We start from the raw sequence: 18,960 nt of genomic DNA, 5'->3' as shown, positions 1-18,960 counted from the left end.
GATATGAAGAAAAATAAGAATGAAGAGTAAGAAAAAAGGAAAATAAATGGAGGAAACGAGGGAAGTATGGAATGAGAAATATCAGAGGAAAGAAAAAAAAAAGGAAAAATTGTGGAAAGAAAGAAACTTGGAGAGAAAAGAATGACAAAATGAACAGAAGGAAGAAGAAAGGAAAAAAAAATGTTGGGCAGAAATTGAAAATGAAGGAGAGTGACAAGAGGAGACAGCAGAAGGAAGAAGGAAAAAAGAGACAGAGAGAGAGAGAGAGAGAGAGAGAGAGAGAGAGAGAGAGAGAGAGAGAGAGAGAGAGAGAGAGAGAGAGAGAGAGAGAGAGAGAGAGAGAGAGAGAGAGGCAAACTATACATTTACGTCACGCTTATCATCATCATCCTCACCACCACTACCACCACTAACATTATCACCATCATCATCACCACCACCACCATCGCCATCCTGACATATTATTCACACACACACACACACAGAAACATGAAGTGGCGCTGTCCTACTTTCACATTTTAGACTCCTTAAAGGGAAAGCGGAAACTACGTCGCCATCAGTTTAACGGTAGCGTGTGATCTCATTACCATAATCTTTCTCTTTAAAACCCATATTGTGAGAGTCTCCGGAAGAAAAAAAGAAAGAAAAGAAAAAGATCTCTCTCTCTCTCTCTCTTTTCACTAAATTCCTGTTGGTTCTCTTCCTCTTCTCTTCTCTTCTTCCTCTCCCCTTCCTTCGTTGTATTTTTCCTCCTTCCCTCTCCTTCTTCCTTTTCTTCATTAATATTTCTTGGTCTTCTTTTTTATCTTCCTGTCTCTATTTTTCTTTCTTTTATACCGCTTCTCATTCTTGTTTGTCTGTGTGTGTGTGTGTGTGTGTGTGTGTGTGTGTGTGTTTCTCTCTCTCTCTCTCTCTCTCTCTCTCTCTCTCTCTCTCTCTCTCTCTCTCTCTCTCTCTCTCTCTCTCTCAATCACGTAACTTTATCGCTCATAAGTTTTCCCTGATTTTATTTCCCACGCTGCATTAACTGAGCCTGATTTATATTCCTCTCTTTAATTTCTCTCTTTAATTCGGTTCATCCCTGAGCACTTTATGTTTTAGCTTTATCTGCTTTGCATTCTCTCTCTCTCTCTCTCTCTCTCTTTCTTTCTCTCTCTCTCTCTCTCTCTCTCTCTCTCTCTCTCTCTCTCTCTCTCTCTCTCTCTCTCTCTCTCTCTCTCTCTCTCTCTCTCTCTCTCTCTCTCTCTCTCTCTCTCTCTCTATTCTGATTTTGCTGTTTTTTCTTTCTCATTTCTTCTCGTTTCCTTCGTCTCTCCCTTTCGTTTCTCTCACACTTATTATTCGTTCCTTTTCCTTTACCTAAAAATCTACTCTCTCTCTCTCTCTCTCTCTCTCTCTCTCTCTCTCTCTCTCTCTCTCTCTCTCTCTCTCTCTCTCTCTCTCTCTCTCCGAGCACGGTTCTCACTGAATTGTTATTCTTACGCACTCTTTCTAAACTTAATTCACACTTCTTTCTTTTTTACTTTCGTATTCTCCTTCCTGAATTCATCAAGAGCGCACCTTCCATTAATTTCCTTGCTTTCTCATTCACTTTGTTTCTTCTTTTCTTTAAAATACAAATCATACATGGCAGTAAAAGAAAAGAAAATACGTAGTAAAAGAATTATACTGACAAACAACAAGAACTACTACTACTACTACTACTACTATTACTACTACTACTACTATTATTACTTCTGTTCAGTCTTCTTCATCCCCCTCTTACTCCTACTCCTACTACTACTACTACTACTACTACTACTACTACTACCACCGCCACTAATAACAGTAATAATGAAGTGGGAGAGAACACATGCTAATTTCAACGCTGGGAGGAGGAGAAAAAAAAAAAAAAAAAAAAGAAAAAAAAACATCGACTTGCTTCACCTTCCGCAGTATAATCCCCCGTGCCAGTATTAAATTAATCCCTCTGCCGTGTGTCTCGCAAATGAATTTCGAGAAGGGGGGAGGAGAGGGGAGGTGGGGAAGGGAGGAATGGGAGGGAAAAAAATGGGAAAGAGTTGCTTAATTATTTTTCAAACGGATATGTGAAAAGCGAGTAAGGTAAGGTGGAGTGATGTTTTATGCATGAGGAGGAGGAGGAAGAGGAGGAAGAGGAGGAGGAAGTAGAAAAAAGAAGTTACGACCAGGACTAAAAGGCATACAAGAGGATGAAGATGCGAGATGAAAAACACAAGAACGAGCACATGAAGGAATAAAAACACGGAAGGGAAGGAAGGGAAAAATTATGAAGAGGAGGAAAATGACACCACCACCACCACAACCATGAAGTGAAAGCCTGAAAAAAATTAGAGAGAAAAATTCCATCACGTCACTAGGAACAGACAACCTTCTTCTTCTCTCCACTCTTTCCCTTCCCTTCCCTCTCCACCACCGCATCCTGTTTTATTTTTTTCCCTTCTTCCTTTCCCTTCTCTCTTCTCTATCTCTTCATCCTCTTTTTCTCTTTCCCCTCTTTCCCCTTTCCCTCAATCTCCTCAGTTTCCTTTCTTTCCCTTCCTATCTTCTTTTTTCGTTTATCTCATATTCTACCTTCCCATTCTCCTTTCTTCTTCCTTTTCTTTTCCTCACCTTTCCTCTCCTTTTCCATGTCTCTTCACCTCCCCATTTCCCCTTTTTTCCTCTCTTTTTCTTTCCTCTCCTCTTCCTTTTCCCTTCACATCCCTCTCCACCTCCTATTCTTCGTCTTTCCCCTTCCTTCTTTCCTCTCTGTTATTCCTCCCTCTTCGCCTCCTTTTTTCTGCACTCCCTTCTCCTCTTCCTCTCCTTTTCACCTCCCTATCCTTCTTCCTTCCTCTCTCCATCTCCCTCCCCCCCACGAAGACCAATTCTTGTCCTCGCTAGACACCAATTTGCATTTCTCAGCGCTAACGAGTCACGCGGCAGGTGGGCGACACGATAAGGAAGCAGGTGGGGGCGTGCAGGTGTGTGTGTGTGTGTGTGTGTGTGTGTGTGTGTGTGTGTGTGTGTGTGTGTGTGTGTGTGTGTGTGTGTGTGTGTGTGTGTGTGTGTGTGTGTGTGTGTGTGTGTGTGTGTGTGTGTGTGTGTGTGTGTGTGTGTGTGTGTGTGTGTGTGTGTGACATGGGGATCACTGTTAGTCTTGTTAAGCGTGGATTGGAGGTTGTGTCGCATTAGTATGTCAAATGATCAATTATTCTGTTAGTCAGTAGTGAGTGAGTGAGTGAGTGAGTGAGTGAGTGAGTGAGTGAGTGAGTGAGTGAGTGAGTGAGTGAGGGAGGGAGGGAGGGAGGGAGGGAGGGAGACAGTCGGCCGGTATAATTCAGTTACTTAGGGGATTTGTAGTTAAGTCAGCCATTTAGTGAGTGAGTGATTCAGTCAGCTGGTCTGTCAGTTAATCAGTCATATAGGCATATATTCATACAGACAGACAAGGAAGCAGGCGGGCAGGCAAATAAATAAGCTGCAACACACACACACACACACACACACACACACACACACACACACACACACACACACACACACACACACACACACACACACACACACACACACACTGACATACACACGTTCCTTCATTACCTGACGCTTTAAAGTCACGAAAAATCACCAGAGCGGATTAAAAAAAAAAAAAAAAAAAAGGGGAGGGAAAAAAAAAGAGGATGGAAGTAAATGTAGGCCAGACAGACGGGCAACCAGCGGGGTGACTCACACACTCACTGACTCACTGCCTCACTCCTCTCACAATTACTAGGACATAAAAATCCCATCCATTATCCCCCATCACGTGCTCTCTTTGGATCCATCGAACTGTAAACACTGGAATATTGCGAGGAAATTCACTGAAAAATATATCTCATCGCTTACCTGACCTGAGCCCCATTCACTTTTCAAGCCTCGTTCAGTTTCATTGGGGTGGGGGGGGGATAACAGTCGCTGGTGAAAGTAAGTTAATCTACGGTGAGTGTGCGTGGCTGGGGCAAGGGGGGAGGGAGAGGGTAATGGCAGACAAATGTTAAAGGGGTTTTGTTTTCCCCTCTTGATGATGATGGTAGATTGTGACCCTCTGATAGTTAATGATTGGTCACTCTTAATCTAAACTATGGTGCGCGGTTCTGGTTACAATGTTACATCAGCGATACAGGTCAGGTAAGTCAATGCTAAAGAGAATAACGGCAAAGATACAAGTGTGCTTAATATTCCATACGGGAGCTAAACTTAAGCATTTAAATTAACATTCATTAGAGAGTTTACATCTTGACATTCTCTAGTGCTTTCAAATGTTCCTGTCTTTAGGATTATTTAGGCCGTTTTTTTATGTTTAATTCCTTCTAAATCGTACGTTTTAATTTCATATTCATAGATGTTTTACAACTGACTGTGTAATAAGCCTTTATCTAACAAGTTTCTGATGTTTTTTCATTCAATTCAAGCCTCATTTTCACTTCACTTTCACTTTTATACAAATACTACTATATCCATGCTCACTGTGGCACCATATTATTCACGGGGATGGAAAAAAACAACAACAACAACACATAGATTGAAGGATAATTAATAACTTTTTAATCACCTGCTTCACCTTTGTTCTTCCCAGGTGCTTTTTTTTTTTTTATTACATGTGGATAAGTGAGGGTTTTGCTTTATGAGTGAAAGAAAATATTGGCTTTTTAAATCCCATGTTTCACCTGTTTACTTATTCAGGGTAAGCTCCGGTGTGTCGAGAGGTGGCGGGGAATATAGAGGGTTATAGGAGTGAGCTGAAGTACCGGTGCGTTGGTGCCAGTGGGTTTATGTAATGTTGCTCTCGAAAAGAAGAAAAGAGTGCTATACATATTTCATTCGTGATTTTTATTTCTTTGCAACACGACACGACGCGTTTACCAAAAATGCTACCTCTCTCTCTCTCTCTCTCTCTCTCTCTCTCTCTCTCTCTCTCTCTCTCGCTGTCGTCATACGTGAAGATAAATATTTTTTTTTATTTTATAGAGACAAAATGAAGGTTTACGTAACTGTTCTTGCTGCTGTTTTATCAATGTTGTTGTTGTTGTTATTATTATTATTATTATTATTATTATTATTATTATTATTATTATTATCATCATCATCATTACTACCATCATTATAGTTATCATCATTCCACTACATTATCATCTATCTCCATCTATTATCATTACCACTACTATCATAAACATCATTCTTCATCTATGGAGATCCAGTCACACACACACACACACACACACACACACACACACACACACACACACACACACACACACACACACACACACACACCTAGACCATTACAATATAACAATTCCTAGAAGGCCATGAACCACCTCAATACGCATCTCTACCACAATAAGATACAGTGTAGCAGTAAAAATGATGTACAGTTACGTTTTATTATGACAGGGTTACATTTCGGGAGAGTAAAACAAGTTCAGCTTTAATAAAAAAATAAAAAAATAAAAAAATCACCGCCGCCCACCTCCGTTTATTTTTATTCATCAGTTAGTTTTCACACTCCACTCGCTCTCTGGATGGATACTGAGGATGGGAAGTGTGTGTGTGTGTGTGTGTGTGTGTGTGTGTGTGTGTGTGTGTGTGTGTGTGTGTGTGTGTGTGTGTAATTTGTCTGTTTCTGTCTCTCTGTCTCCCTTTCTCTCTCTGTCTGTTATTTCTCTTCCTCATTCTACAATCTCCACATAATTCCTTTCTTTCCCTTCTTTCTTTTTTCTCATCCTTCACATCTTAATATCTTTTCTTCTTTCCTCGTCTTCTTCTCTTTCTTCTTCTCCTTATTCTCTGTCTCCTCTCAGTTTCTAATTTCGCTCCTTCTTCTCTTCCACCTTTACACACTAATTCTTTCCCCGTCTTCTTCTCGTCCTCCTCATTCATCTCTTCCTAGTTTTCTTTATCCTGTCTTCTTATTCTCCTCTCTTTTTCTTCTACCTCCTCCTCCTCCTCCTTCCAGTTCTCCTTCTTCAACGCTTTCTTGTTTTCAATTTTTGTCCTTTTCTCTCTCCTCATTCTTTTATTTTCTTTCCCCATCTACTTTTTTTCCTCCTTTTTTTATAAATTTCCTCCTTTTCCTACATTTTTCTCCTCTCACACCTTTTCCCCTTTCCATTTATTCATTTCCTCTCTATTTTCCATTACCTCACCTCAGTCTTCCTCTTTTCCTGCCTTCGTCTCTTTCCCCCTTACAGTTTTCCTCCTTTTTTCAATTTTCCGCTTTCCCTCTCCTTTCCCTTCCAAAATTTTCCTCTTTCTCTCCTCTCATTACCTTCCCTTCCTTCTCCATTTTTCTTCCTCTCCCTTCGTTCCCTTTCCTTGTCCAAAATTTCCTTTTTTTCCCCTTCGTTTCTTCCTTTTTTCTTACCAGAATTTTCTTTTCTCTCCTATTCATGCTTCTTTCGACTCCAAAATTATCTCCTTTCCTTGCATTCGTCTCCCGCTCATCTTCCTTTTCCTCTTTTCCTGGCTTTATCTTCTCCTACTCCTTCCCCTCCATACGTTCCTCATCTCTTTATCTTGTACCCTCTTTCTCCTCCCTTCACTGCCCTCCATAACCTCATCTCTGCTGTCCTGTACCTTCCTCCCTTTCCTCCCCACAATTTTCCCATTTTCCCTTCTTTTCCCCCACCGCACAGAGCACACGGGGCCTCAAGGGACAATGGAGGTCAGATGGCGCTCAAAAAATCGACCCTAGGAAACAGATACCAGTGGCGAACAACAGAACTTTCACACCTCTACTTTTTTATTTTCTTTCGCGTCCCAGACCTTTCCTGTTTGTCCTCCCCGGCCTCTCATTTCTCCTCCTTTACATCTTTCTTCTACCCCTTCCCATAGCAGCGAATACTACAGCTCAGAGCCTTTCTTCTTTACCTCCTCCCTCTCTGACAGGTCGAGATGAAAGTTTTTTTTTTTTATTTAACATTCAAAACAACAGCCTCCACACACACACACACACACACACACACACACACACACACACACACACACACACACACACACGTACCCAAGTCATCTCCAGTCAGTTCATCCTTTCCCAATTATTATCATGTCTGGAAAATTCCCCCTCTCTCTCTCTCTCTCTCTCTCTCTCTCTCTCTGGTCTGGTGGCAGCAGCGGCAGTAGTTTATAGACAAGAATATACATACAAATTCAAATTCCAAAGTAGGTCAGATAAAATAGAGTTTTACCTAAATTGAATGTGACACACACACACACACACACACACACACACACACACACACACACACACACACACACACACACACACACACACACACACACACACTCGGCTCACAACCAAGAAGGCCTGAGTTCGAATCCCGGGAACGGCGAGGCAAATGGGCGAGCCTCTTAATGTGTAGCCCCTGTTCACCTAGCAGCAAGTAGGTACGGGATGTAACCCGAGGAGTTGTGACCTCGCTGTCCCGGTGTGTGGTGTGTCAGTGGTCTCAGTCCTACCCAAAGATCGCTCACTATGAGCTCTGAGCTCTTTCCGTAGGGGAACGGCTGGCTGGGTGACACACGCATACACACACACAGTCATCACGCAGCAAACTTCCTCCCTAGTGGTGATGAGGGGGCGAGGAGCATTTCCCTCCTGACAGACTCACGCCAAAGTCGCCCTCGTCCTCCGCACTGAAATTCTGACGCCCCTCAAGCTTCTGGGATTAAATTTCTCACGACAGACTCCGACTTGCCTCTCCTCTGGATTAACTCGGCTGGCCTGGTGACGCTACGGCTGATGGATGACGCCTTGCCCTACCTCCCCTCTTCCTACACTCTCCCTCACTCTCCACTCCACTGCCGCCCCCTGTCGTCCTCAGTTACCGCATGAGAAGCTTTGTCAGGATAAAATTACGTTTAGCGACACTTCACTTTTGGGAGACCGCGCACCACAGTCTTCACCTCCACCGCCTCCACCTCCGCCACCTTCGTTCATGATTTCATAGATTTGGGTATTTGGGTGAGTTGCGGTGTTGTGTTGTATGCTGTGGTGTGGTATGGTGTTGTGGCAGTTAAAAAATATATATATGGTGGTGTAATGGTGATGTGACGCCTGGCTGTAAGTCTTGTAATAAACCACATGCCGGGGTGTGGTCGGGGAGAAGAGGTAGTTTATAGCAGTTAGCGGTAGTTAGGTGAATGGACCTTCTGGTGGCGAGGCGTCTTGTTATGAGATCCTGCAGAGGTCGTGGGGTAAAATTTGAGGAGGCAATGAGGGGGAATGAGGGGGAATGAAGTAGAATATAGGGCGCTTCAGGGCTGTGGTGCGGGAGGAATTGCGGGTGTAGTGAATGCCTGGTGGTGGAGGTGGTGTGGTGGAGTGGAGGGCATGGTGGTGGTATGATAAATGAAGGGGATATAGTAATGAGTGGAGGATGTGGTGGATGTCTTAGTGGTGTGCTGCGGTGGAGCGGTGTCTTGTGGTGGCGGTGGTGATGGTGGATGTGGTGAGGAAAGCAAGTTGGCATTGCAAGAGGCGTGGGTGCCTGGGGAGCGTGGTGGTGTGGGTGTGGTGGTGAAGGAGAGGCTCTGGCGTGGTGTCGTGGGTGTCTGGGGAGGGCGGTGGCGTGGCGGCGTCCCCGGGGTGTTGGCTCAGGTGGTGTTGATGGCTCGTGAAGACAATATTAGTGTTTCCTGTGTCCCGCCTCGCGTCTTCTCCCAGCCAATCATCCCCAAGCCTCCGCGCCGCCTGTGCTCAAATTACGGTCTCGCTTTCGAATTTTTCATCCCATTTTCTTTGACACAATAGTTACCAGGCGATGATTGGCCGCGCGGGGGACGGAGAATTGGGGAAGAACTCGATTTAACAGACTGAGAAGCTACATAGGTGAAAAATATTGCCATAAAAACTGATTCACTATGACGCTTTACGTTCACGTTTTTAAAGTCACTCCATGGAAAAGAAGTATTGGTTTTACCTCAAAAAAAAAAAAAAAAAAAAAAAAAAAAAGCGTAATTAAAAAGCATCGTCTTTGATAATAATGAAAAATCCATCTTATTTTTTAGCACGTTATTCTTATAATCGCATTCATTTCATAATTAATCAGCATTCTTTTTTCACATCATCAAAAACGTGAAATGAATATAAATAAGTATGTGAAATAATGCATGTATAAAGAATATCTCTCTCTCTCTCTCTCTCTCTCTCTCTCTCTCTCTCTCTCTCTCTCTCTCTCTCTCTCTCTCTCTCTCTCTCTCTCTCTCTCTCTCTGTCTGTCTGGAAAAAAATAGAGAAGCAGCCAGACAATTAATTATCAAATTAATTATCAATTAAAAGAATTCAAATACCAGTAATGCTTGATATATATATATATATATATATATATATATATATATATATATATATATATATATATATATATATATATATATATATATATATATATATATGAAAAAATGCAGCCAGGAGATCATTCAATTTTCAAAGCCCTTCAGGAATTAAAAGAATTCAAAGCACAATATTTAAAATACTCAAAAGAAAACTACAAAACACAGCAGCAGCCATTCCTTAATATTCATAAACCATAAAATCCTCGCAGTTGGTGGTTCCAGGTCGGGTCTGGCTTCCCGTAGCGGCCGCAGGAGCCACCCCAGAAATCCCCGGATAATCTTGAGAACTGGCGGCGAGGCCATAACTCATGTTTTTATCGGCTAACTTTACTTCCCTCGACGCATTTATTCCCATCGCCTGATTACACATATTCTGAGCCGTGAAAAAGGAGTTCCTCCCCGATTGCCTAAAGATACTGATGGACCTGGAAGTGGGAGGGAAGGGGAAACTTGATGAGAAAAGTGCACATGACAAAAATTGAGATAAAAGGGTGTTGGATTTTTATCTGCCTGTTTGCTGAGTTTGGATGAAGATTGTGTTAAAATACTGATGGATCTGGAATGGAGTGAGAGGTAAGTTGATGCGAAAATGCACTGCAGATAAAAATAAGGCAAAAAGAATATTGGATTTCTCTCTTTGTCTGTCTGTTTGTGGAGTTTGTGTTGCTTTGTGTTGTGTGTTGAGAGACTGGTGTGAGTTTACATGTGTTTTCTTGCCTCTTGCCCTTCCTAATGCTTATACAAACGAGGGAGTTTACTTGTGTTTTGAAGCAGATTATTTTCCAGACTCACGTAACTTAATTTCACCTTACCTGACCGGACTAACCTAATCTAGGCTGACCTGACTTAAGTTAACCTGACCTAATTTAACTTAGGTAACGTCTTCTGTTGTATCCACGCCCTGCTGCTATCCACGTCTCCATGAAACCCGTCCAATCTTAACCAGTTACAAATCCTGTCTTACCTCACCCCGCATTACTTTAAACAGTCAATCATATCCTTCTTTACTTCCATCTTGCTTTACCAGATTCAATTGCAGTTCTATCCCTACCTTACCTTAGTTTATTCTACTTCACTCAAATAATTAATCATTCTCTTCTTCCATATCTTGACGTTAACAACTTACCTTATCCTACGTTACATAACTCTAATCAAATAAATGTAAACCTTGTCCCTCCTTACCTTACCTTACTTTATCCAATTGTTAATCCTACACTTACCTACCACAATTACCTTACCCTACCTTATTCTGGTAACTGTTAATCTTACCCTCAACTCTTTAACCTTACTTAATCCTAATAGATGTTATTCCTATCCTTCCTTCGCTTATTTTATCTTATTACCCAAACTTGTTGATCTCATCTTTCCTTACCTTAATTACTTAATCCACGTAATTATTAATCCCATCCTTCCTTACATCGGCTTGCCTACAGTTGTTGCTCCTAGCCTTCTTTACCTTACCTTTCCTTACCCTACTTTATCAAAATGACTGTTAATCCTATCCCTCCAAAACTTACCTTATCCTACCTTCCCCTACATTCACCCTAGCCAGTCCACTACACCAAATAATTGAAGTGAAACCTTTTCCAGCCTCACCTAACTTGGTCCGCTTCATCTTACCTGACCCTACATAACCTAATTTGGCGACCCTTACCTTCACCTGACGCAGCAGCTCCCTCCCTCACCCTCTCCCTCACCATGGTCCTCTGTCCCATTCCCTACACCCTACCCTTTCAGTCTCTCCTAACTCCTATCTTCACTCTTCGCCTTCATCTCCCGTTTTCTCTAGACACGCGCGGTCAGCAAATGCAATTCTCTTTCGGCTCTTTTTGGGAAACTAAAAATGAAAAGAAAAAAAAAGAAACAGTTAAAGTCAACGAACTCTGTCTCACTCAGTGTCGATTTTGGAAGCAATCTCTCTCTCTCTCTCTCTCTCTCTCTCTCTCTCTCTCTCTCTCTCTCTCTCTCTCTCTCTCTCTCCTGGCGACATGTTATCTAAATATATATGTATGTTTCTATTGGTCTCGTCGTCGTTGTCGCCTCTCTCTCTCTCTCTCTCTCTCTCTCTCTCTCTCTCTCTCTCTCTCTCTCTCTCTCTCTCTCTCTCCGTACCGCATTACAAATTTCGCTAATGCCAAAGTACAGGGTGACACAGAAGTTGACCTCCACTATTCACGAGTGGGCGACGCTGTTGGGCTGGCTGATGCAAAACAACTTCTATGCCACCCGGTATTTTGGACGACGCGACGAGGACTTCTGAGAGACAAACGAGAGCGAACTACAAGTGGGCGGGCTTTACTCTTATTGGTACAGGTATCCAGGCGAGTCCAGGTGAGTCGTTCGCCAGGGAGATGAAGGATTAAGGTCACATTCTGAGGTCACATGAAGCAAGACCTTGTTTTAATCCCTTTCCCCTTCATTCTCTCTTCTATATATCCCTCTCTCCCCCTGCTGTGACCTTCTGCAGTCCTGTCATTCTCTCTCTCTCTCTCTCTCTCTCTCTCTCTCTCTCTCTCTCTCTCTCTCTCTCTCTCTCTCTCTTATGTGTATTTTTTATTTTTCCGTTACTTTCATGTTACTTTCTCTCGTTTCTTCTTCCTCCATCTTCCCCTTCTCCATTTACCTCTAATCCCTCTATTCCTCTGCATCAAACATTCTCATTCTCTCTCTCTCTCTCTCTCTCTCTCTCTCTCTCTCTCTCTCTCTCTCTCTCTCTCTCTCTCTCTCTCTCTCTCTCTTATTACAACTACTTTATTCTTTTTTTTTATTCTCTACCATATGTTCTGACCTCTTCTCTTCTCCTTGTGCTTCTTTTTCTTCTCCCTCCCTTCCTCTTCACATCTTTTTTTCCCTAAAATCTCTCACTCTCTCTCTCTCTCTCTCTCTCTCTCTCTCTCTCTCTCTCTCTCTCTCTCTCTCTCTCTCTCTCTCTCTCTCGCTCCTTAACTATACATCATCACCTATTACTTTCGTTCCTCCCCTCTCTTTTCTCCTTCCTTCGTGTCCTTCTTCCCTCACTCCCTCATTACCTCACCCTCATAACCTCACTCCCTCCTCTTCCTCTTCCTCCTCCTTGCGTAACTTCCCCAGCTCAGGACAAAAGAGGCGTCAGTTAGTATTTATGTTCCATGAGGAAGGTTTTATGAGGGTAAAAATCATGAGGAATATTTTATAAGGGCGGAGCATGAGGCGGGGGACTTGTGAGGGGCGTGGTGTGTGGAAAATGAGGTACTACGTTTTGCTGGGAGGAGGAGGAGGAGGAGGAGGAGGAGGAGGAGGAGAATAGGTTCCTTTAATAGGTTCGTTTAACTAAGATCGTTTTGTGAGGTAAAATAAATAAATAAGAGGGAAAAATCGTTATCTTTTTATTTTCTATGCAGGTAATTTTCGTATCATTTCGTATTGGTAGAAAAAAAAATAGTCATTAAAAATTTCTTTTCAAATCTGACTTAAAACTTGACGCCTCATTAAATTGTGGAGAGAAAACTGGCTTCTTCTTCTTCTTGTTCTTTCTCTTTTTTTACTCAACTCCGCCTCCTTTTCTTTCATGTTCTCTTTATTATTTTCTTCTATTAACGCTTCTTAATTCTTTTCCTTTCCTCTGCTTCTTTTTTCTTCTTCATGCCATTATTTTATTCCTCTTTCTTTTTCTACCACTACTTATTTTTTTTCTCTACTACCACTACCACTACCACTACTACAACTACTACTACTACTACTACTACTACTGCCCCTATTTTTATTTTCCTTCCCTCCCTCGTCTTCCTTCTCTATGTTCTTATTCTCCTTTCTTCTGTTACTACTTCTATTTAATACTTTTTTCTTTTCCTCTCCTTTTCATTCCCTCTTCATCCACTTAGATATTCAAATTTTCACTTGTCATCTTCTTCATTTAGTAACGTAAGAAAGCAAGGTAAAGACTGCAAGGAAAAAAAATATGTATACCAATTACGAAAAAAAATAGGAAGATCACAAAAAAAAAAAACAAGAAAAAGACAGGAGGAGGAGGAGGAGGAGGAGGAGGAGGAGGAGGAGGAGGAGGAGGAGGAGGAGGATCGACGTTTGTGGCTCGCTTCTAGGCAATCTAATGAAGGACGAGAGAGAGAGAGAGAGAGAGAGAGAGAGAGAGAGAGAGAGAGAGAGAGAGAGAGAGAGAGAGAGAGAGAGAGAGAGAGAGAGAGAGAGAGAGAGAGAGAGAGAATAGGGGGGAGGGAAGGGAGGTGGAGTACTCGCCGTATATTGGACAACTTCCTCTGGACTAACTTGGAGGGAGAGTCTAATTGAAGGCCAATAGCGAAGGGAGAGTGAGAAAAGAGGCGAGAGAATGCTGGGGAAGAAGAGAGAAAAAGGGGAAGACGAATGGAGAAGAAAGGAGGCTAACAGGGGGAAAGAGGAGAGAAGATGGAAATGTAAAGAGTTCCAGGAGGAGGAGGAGGAGGAGGAGGAGGAGGAGGAGGAGGAGGAGGAGGAGGAGGAGGAGGAGGAGGAGGAGGAGGAGAGGATGTTTTGCCTTTCCTCTTCCAAAGCAATTTCTTAAAGGATAACTTATCTAACTCTTGTTTTTACTTAATGAACTTGTTTGTTACCACAACGAGGCCCTGCAACACACACACACACACACACACACACACACACACACACACACACACACACACACACACACACACCGGGGAGATGATGGCTTTTTCTTCCGTTTGTGTACGTGTGTGTGTGTGCGTGCGTGTGTTAATGAGTTCCTCTTGTTTTGTCTTTATTCATTAATGGCTCCTGAGGTAAAGTTTCACACGCGCCTCTCCTCAGTTTCGTCTTGGCCGCCGCGCACGTGGAATTAATTACGTCTTGTTTAGCGGCGAGAAGTTAGCCGCGGTGTGCTTATGAAGTGCTTGGTGATGAGCTGGCAGCGTGATGGGTGGTGGTGAGTGTCCGGAGGGGTGTGCTGAGATTCCTACGATGAATGATGAGTATAGTGGTAGTGGTAGTGATGATGGATTGTGTTAGACGTTGTGTGTTGTCATGTGGTGAGTGTGGTGAGTGGTGGTGATGACTGGTAGATTTTTTGCCTTAGTGTTTGTGATTCTTTTAAACATGGTGGTGGTGAGTTTGGTAATGAATAATGGTGATGAAGGTACTAAGTGCTGATGGTGGTGACTATTGTGAAGTGACGCGTTCAATGGAATTACAATACGGCGTGGTGAGGTTGACGGTATTACGAGTAGTGTGATGTGTACTGCATAACAACTTGGTAGAGAAATGTAGCTGGAGTGACCTGGAATAGCCAAACAGCCTGCAGCGACTAATGGAGGACTGTGTGGGAGTTTCTTGCCCTGCTGTAAACCCATAGAAGCTGATGATAATGGTAATGGTAGTGTAGATCATAGTTATGGTGATGGCATGGTGGTGGTGGAGTGGTGGAGTGTGGGAGGCAATTGCGTCATGCAGATGTGGTGTGGCGCGGTGTGTTGTAGTGGTGTAGCGTGAAAATACCCTCTTGTATGGTTTCCTGTGGTTTAGTGAGGTAATATTATAAGTGTGGTGTGTTTGTGGTGTGGCGTGGTATAAGTGCGGTGTTGTGAGGCATAGTCTGACCTAACGCTGTGTATTGGGGTGTTGGTATTCATAAGTGTGGCGTGACGTGCGGTGTGGTGTGACGCTGGTGGTGTTTTGTGCTGCAACCGTGGATGTTAAATGCGGTGTCTTCCTGGTGGTGCTGGTAATAATGGTGGTGGTGGTGGTGGTGGTGGTGGTAGTGTGTGCTGGTGAATATAATGTGGCGGTGCTATGGATGTGATAGTGATGTGGCCTGGTGTGGTTTAATGGTGCAGATATCGTAACGGCTCTCTCTGCGTCACATTTTACAGCCACTTCCGCCGACCCAACATTTGTGCCGGCGGGAATTCACAAAAAAAAAAAAAAAAAAAAAACGATAAGCCATAAAAAGGACCTAAAAAAAAAAGACTTGAATTTTTAAACGAAAAGAGAAGAAAAATGGAATACAGGCAAGTAAAAAATAAAAAAAAAGAAAAAAAGAAAAAAGAAAAAGAAAAACTGACAAAAAAGAAATAGAAAATAATTTGAATAGTAAAATGAGTCGATAGAAGAATAAAAGGGGCAAACAACTATTAAAGGTTGAACTAAGTATAATACAGAAAAGAAAATATTAAAAGGGAAGAAAAGCAGAAGGAGAACAACAACAAAGGATTGGCTCAAGTACACACACACAAAAAAAAAAAAAAAAAAAATACCCCGGATATCCCTTGGAAAAAAAAAAAAAAAAAAAACACTTCAGTCCCAAACAAAACGAGGAAAGAATTAAAGCAAACAAAGCCTGGCGCCGTCGCTGCAAACTCCCACAAACCAACAAATACTTTCCCATCTGCATAAATTTTCACTCAGAGACAAATTCCGGAGTGAAAATGGAAAAGAAGAGAAAAAATGGCGAGAGAGAGAGAGAGAGAGAGAGAGAGAGAGAGAGAGAGAGAGAGAGAGAGAGAGAGAGAGAGAGAGAGAGAGAGAGAGAGAGAGAGAGAGAGAGAGAGAATCCCTTGAAATTTGAATCTTCGTTAATATGCAATCAGAGAAGTGTAGGAATAAATTAATGAGAAGAGTGATTGATTGGAAAAGCACACACACACACACACACACACACACACACACACACACACACACACACACACACACACACACACACACACACACACACACACACACACACAAAGCAGTTTATTAGTTCACGCGTAATCTTACAAGTCATTAAGAACACTAATGAAAAGGAGAGGGTGTTTGTGTGTATATTAATGATGCTAATGATAACAATGATGATGACAAGGAACAAGACACAATCAGAAGGAAATCATAACGTGTGAGGTGAGAAGAAATTGAAGGTAGTGGTAGTGGTGGTGGTGGTGGTGAAAGAAGGTACCAACAGATGAATGGTGGAGAAAGAAACAGGTGCTAATGATGGAGGAGGAGGAGGAGGAGGAGGAGGAGGAGGAGGAGGAGGAGGAGGAGGAGGAGGAGGAGGAGGAGGAACGTGTGGTATACTTCCATACGTCTTTTTATATTTCCTCCTCGTACTCTTCCTTTCTCACAAAGAAAAATAAGGAGGTCTATTGTATTCTACTCAATACATACACACGCACACACGTACACACATACACACACACGGTACCTTTCTCTCTCTGTGTGTGTGTGTGTGTGTGTGTGTGTGTGTGTGTGTGTGTGTGTGTGTGTGTGTGTGTGTGTGTGTGTGTGTGTGTGTGTGTGTGTGTGTGTGTGTGTGTGTGTGTGTGTGAGAGAGAGAGAGAGAGAGAGAGAGAGAGAGAGAGAGAGAGAGAGAGAGAGAGAGAGAGAGAGAGAGAGAGAGAGAGAGAGAGAGAGAGAGAGAGAGAGAGAGAGAGAGAGAGAGAGAGAGAGAGAGAGAGAGAGAGATACATAAAAAATACAAAAAAAAATAAATCGTATTCCCAACCTTTCTATAGCATCCTTGTCTCATGAGGCGAAGGAAGCGAGGGGCGGGAGAGAAGGGCTGCTGCTGCTGCTGCTGCTGTTGTACTTCATAGATCACAGAGAGGCCTGAGGGGAGATAAACTGTAGGAGAACAAGTGAAGGGGAAGAGCAGAAGGGCTTGAAAAGAAAAGACGTGGAAGAATGAAGGAGGAATGAAGGGAAGGAGAGAGGATACCGTATGAATGGTAAAGGAAGGCAATGAATGGGAAGGACAGGAAAGGAAGGGAGGGAATGGTATAAAGGAAGGAAGAGAGGCAAAGACGGAAGGGTGAGGAAAGGAAGGGAAAGGAAAGAGCAAAGGAGAAGGAAAGAGAAAGGAGTGTAAGGCATGTAATGGGAAAGGAAAAATGAGATAAAACTAGAAAGGAAAGGAAAGGGGAGGGAAGGGAAGGGAAGAGGAAAGGAAAGAAAGAAAAGAAGGAAAATAAAAAAAATAAAGAGAAAACTTAGGACAGAAAAGCAAAATGTGTTCAAGAGGAGGAAGCAAAGGGGATAAGGAAAGAAAGGAAGGAAGGAAGGAAGGAAGGAAGGAAGGAAGGAAGGAAGGAAGGAAGGAAGGAAGGAAGGAAGGAAGGAAAGAAAGAAAGAAAGAAAGAAAGAAAGAAAGAAAGAAAGAAAGAAAGGATGGATGGAGAGAGAGAGAGAGAGAGAGAGAGAGAGAGAGAGAGAGAGAGAGAGAGAGAGAGAGAGAGAGAGATGCGAAGGGAGAGAATGTAAAGGGATAGAGAGAGATAGAGTGAGGGGATCGATGCAATGAAAACACCACTCACGCACCAGAGAGAGAGAGAGAGAGAGAGAGAGAGAGAGAGAGAGAGAGAGAGAGAGAGAGAGAGAGAGAGAGAGAGAGAGAGAGAGAGAGAGAGAGTTTATGTAGCGGCGGTGTGTGGCAGTTACCTTGATTCTAATTGAGAGAAACGCTTCCAGGACCTCTCTAATTGCCTCTCTCTCTCTCTCTCTCTCTCTCTCTCTCTCTCTCTCTCTCTCTCTCTCTCTCTCTCTCTCTCTCTCTCTCTCTCTCTGCGTGTCACCAGGCCGCTAAAAGTAGGTACCCGAGCAATCAAGGGGAGTGGGTTAAGCAGGCCACCCTCGCCTCGCCTGCACTCTTACGGTTCAATGACGGTCGTGTGTGTGTGTGTGTGTGTGTGTGTGTGTGTGTGTGTGTGTGTGTGTGTGTGTGTGTGTGTGTGTGTGTGTGTGTGTGTGTGTGTGTGTGTGTGTGTGTGTGTGTGTGTGTGTGTGTGTGTGTGTGTGTGTGTGTGTGTGTGTGTGCGCGCGATGTTTACCTGATTGACCACCACGACTTACCTGATTATATGTTCTCTCTCTCTCTCTCTCTCTCTCTCTCTCTCTCTCTCTCTCTCTCTCTCTCTCTCTCTCTCTCTCTCTAACTGATTTTGTAAAGAGTTATTTTATGATTTACATTATTGATATATTTTCATCTTATGAAAATTATTTACATGTTCATTTATTTTCATATCTATTCATTATTGTTGTCTATCATTACATACACTGAAGTATTAGCTTGTTATTCATTTCCTACATATTTATTATACATCTTTATACATTTCATTATTTCTGTTTTTACTTGTGAAGGAAACAAACTACAAAAAAATAATAAAAAAATAAAAATAAAAATAAAAATAAAAATAAAAATAAAAATAAAAATAAATAAATAAAGAGATAAGAGAAAGAAAAAAAAAAGAAAGAAAAATATCCGATTAATTGACGATTTAGTATGATTAACTTCGCGCTGAAAAGTTATGAACAATCTGGCACGTGTATGGCACCCACTTAATTTGTTTAGTCATTAGTGCACGATACAAACTTTTTCGGCAACATCTTATATCAACACATCCATAAAATTGAGATAAATGGCTGAAATATGGAAATTAAGACAAGATCGTAAAAATGGAGCGTGTTATCGGTACACTGAGGTATTTTATTCGCTTCTGCAGCACATATTTGTTTCTACTTCCTCTTCTCACAATATTAAACTCAAGAAAGAAAAAGAAAAATCATTAAGCAACACAAATTAAACACTACGCATTTTCGTCGTTATCTACTCCTATTTTTTTTATC

At 42.3% G+C, this 18,960-nt stretch overlaps 1 protein-coding gene and 1 long non-coding RNA gene across 3 annotated transcripts in view; one reads left to right on the top strand and one right to left on the bottom strand.

The window, feature by feature from the left end:
* Nucleotides 1-18,960, top strand: part of LOC135112096 (dipeptidase 1-like) — a 185,789-nt gene that overhangs the window by 39,824 nt on the left and 127,005 nt on the right. The window lies entirely within an intron of this gene.
* The window catches only part of LOC135112097 (uncharacterized), a 210,882-nt gene continuing 208,765 nt past the window's right edge, over nt 16,844-18,960 (bottom strand). Inside the window, exon 4 of the long non-coding RNA XR_010274061.1 lies at nt 16,844-16,947. This is a non-coding gene — a long non-coding RNA (uncharacterized LOC135112097). The remainder of the gene's footprint in view (nt 16,948-18,960) is intronic.

This window comes from Scylla paramamosain, chromosome 23, assembly GCF_035594125.1.
Source record: "Scylla paramamosain isolate STU-SP2022 chromosome 23, ASM3559412v1, whole genome shotgun sequence".
In the NCBI taxonomy this organism is placed as follows: domain Eukaryota; kingdom Metazoa; phylum Arthropoda; class Malacostraca; order Decapoda; family Portunidae; genus Scylla; species Scylla paramamosain.
Note: the sequence above shows the minus strand (reverse complement) of the source record. Positions and strands in the feature narration are given on the sequence as shown.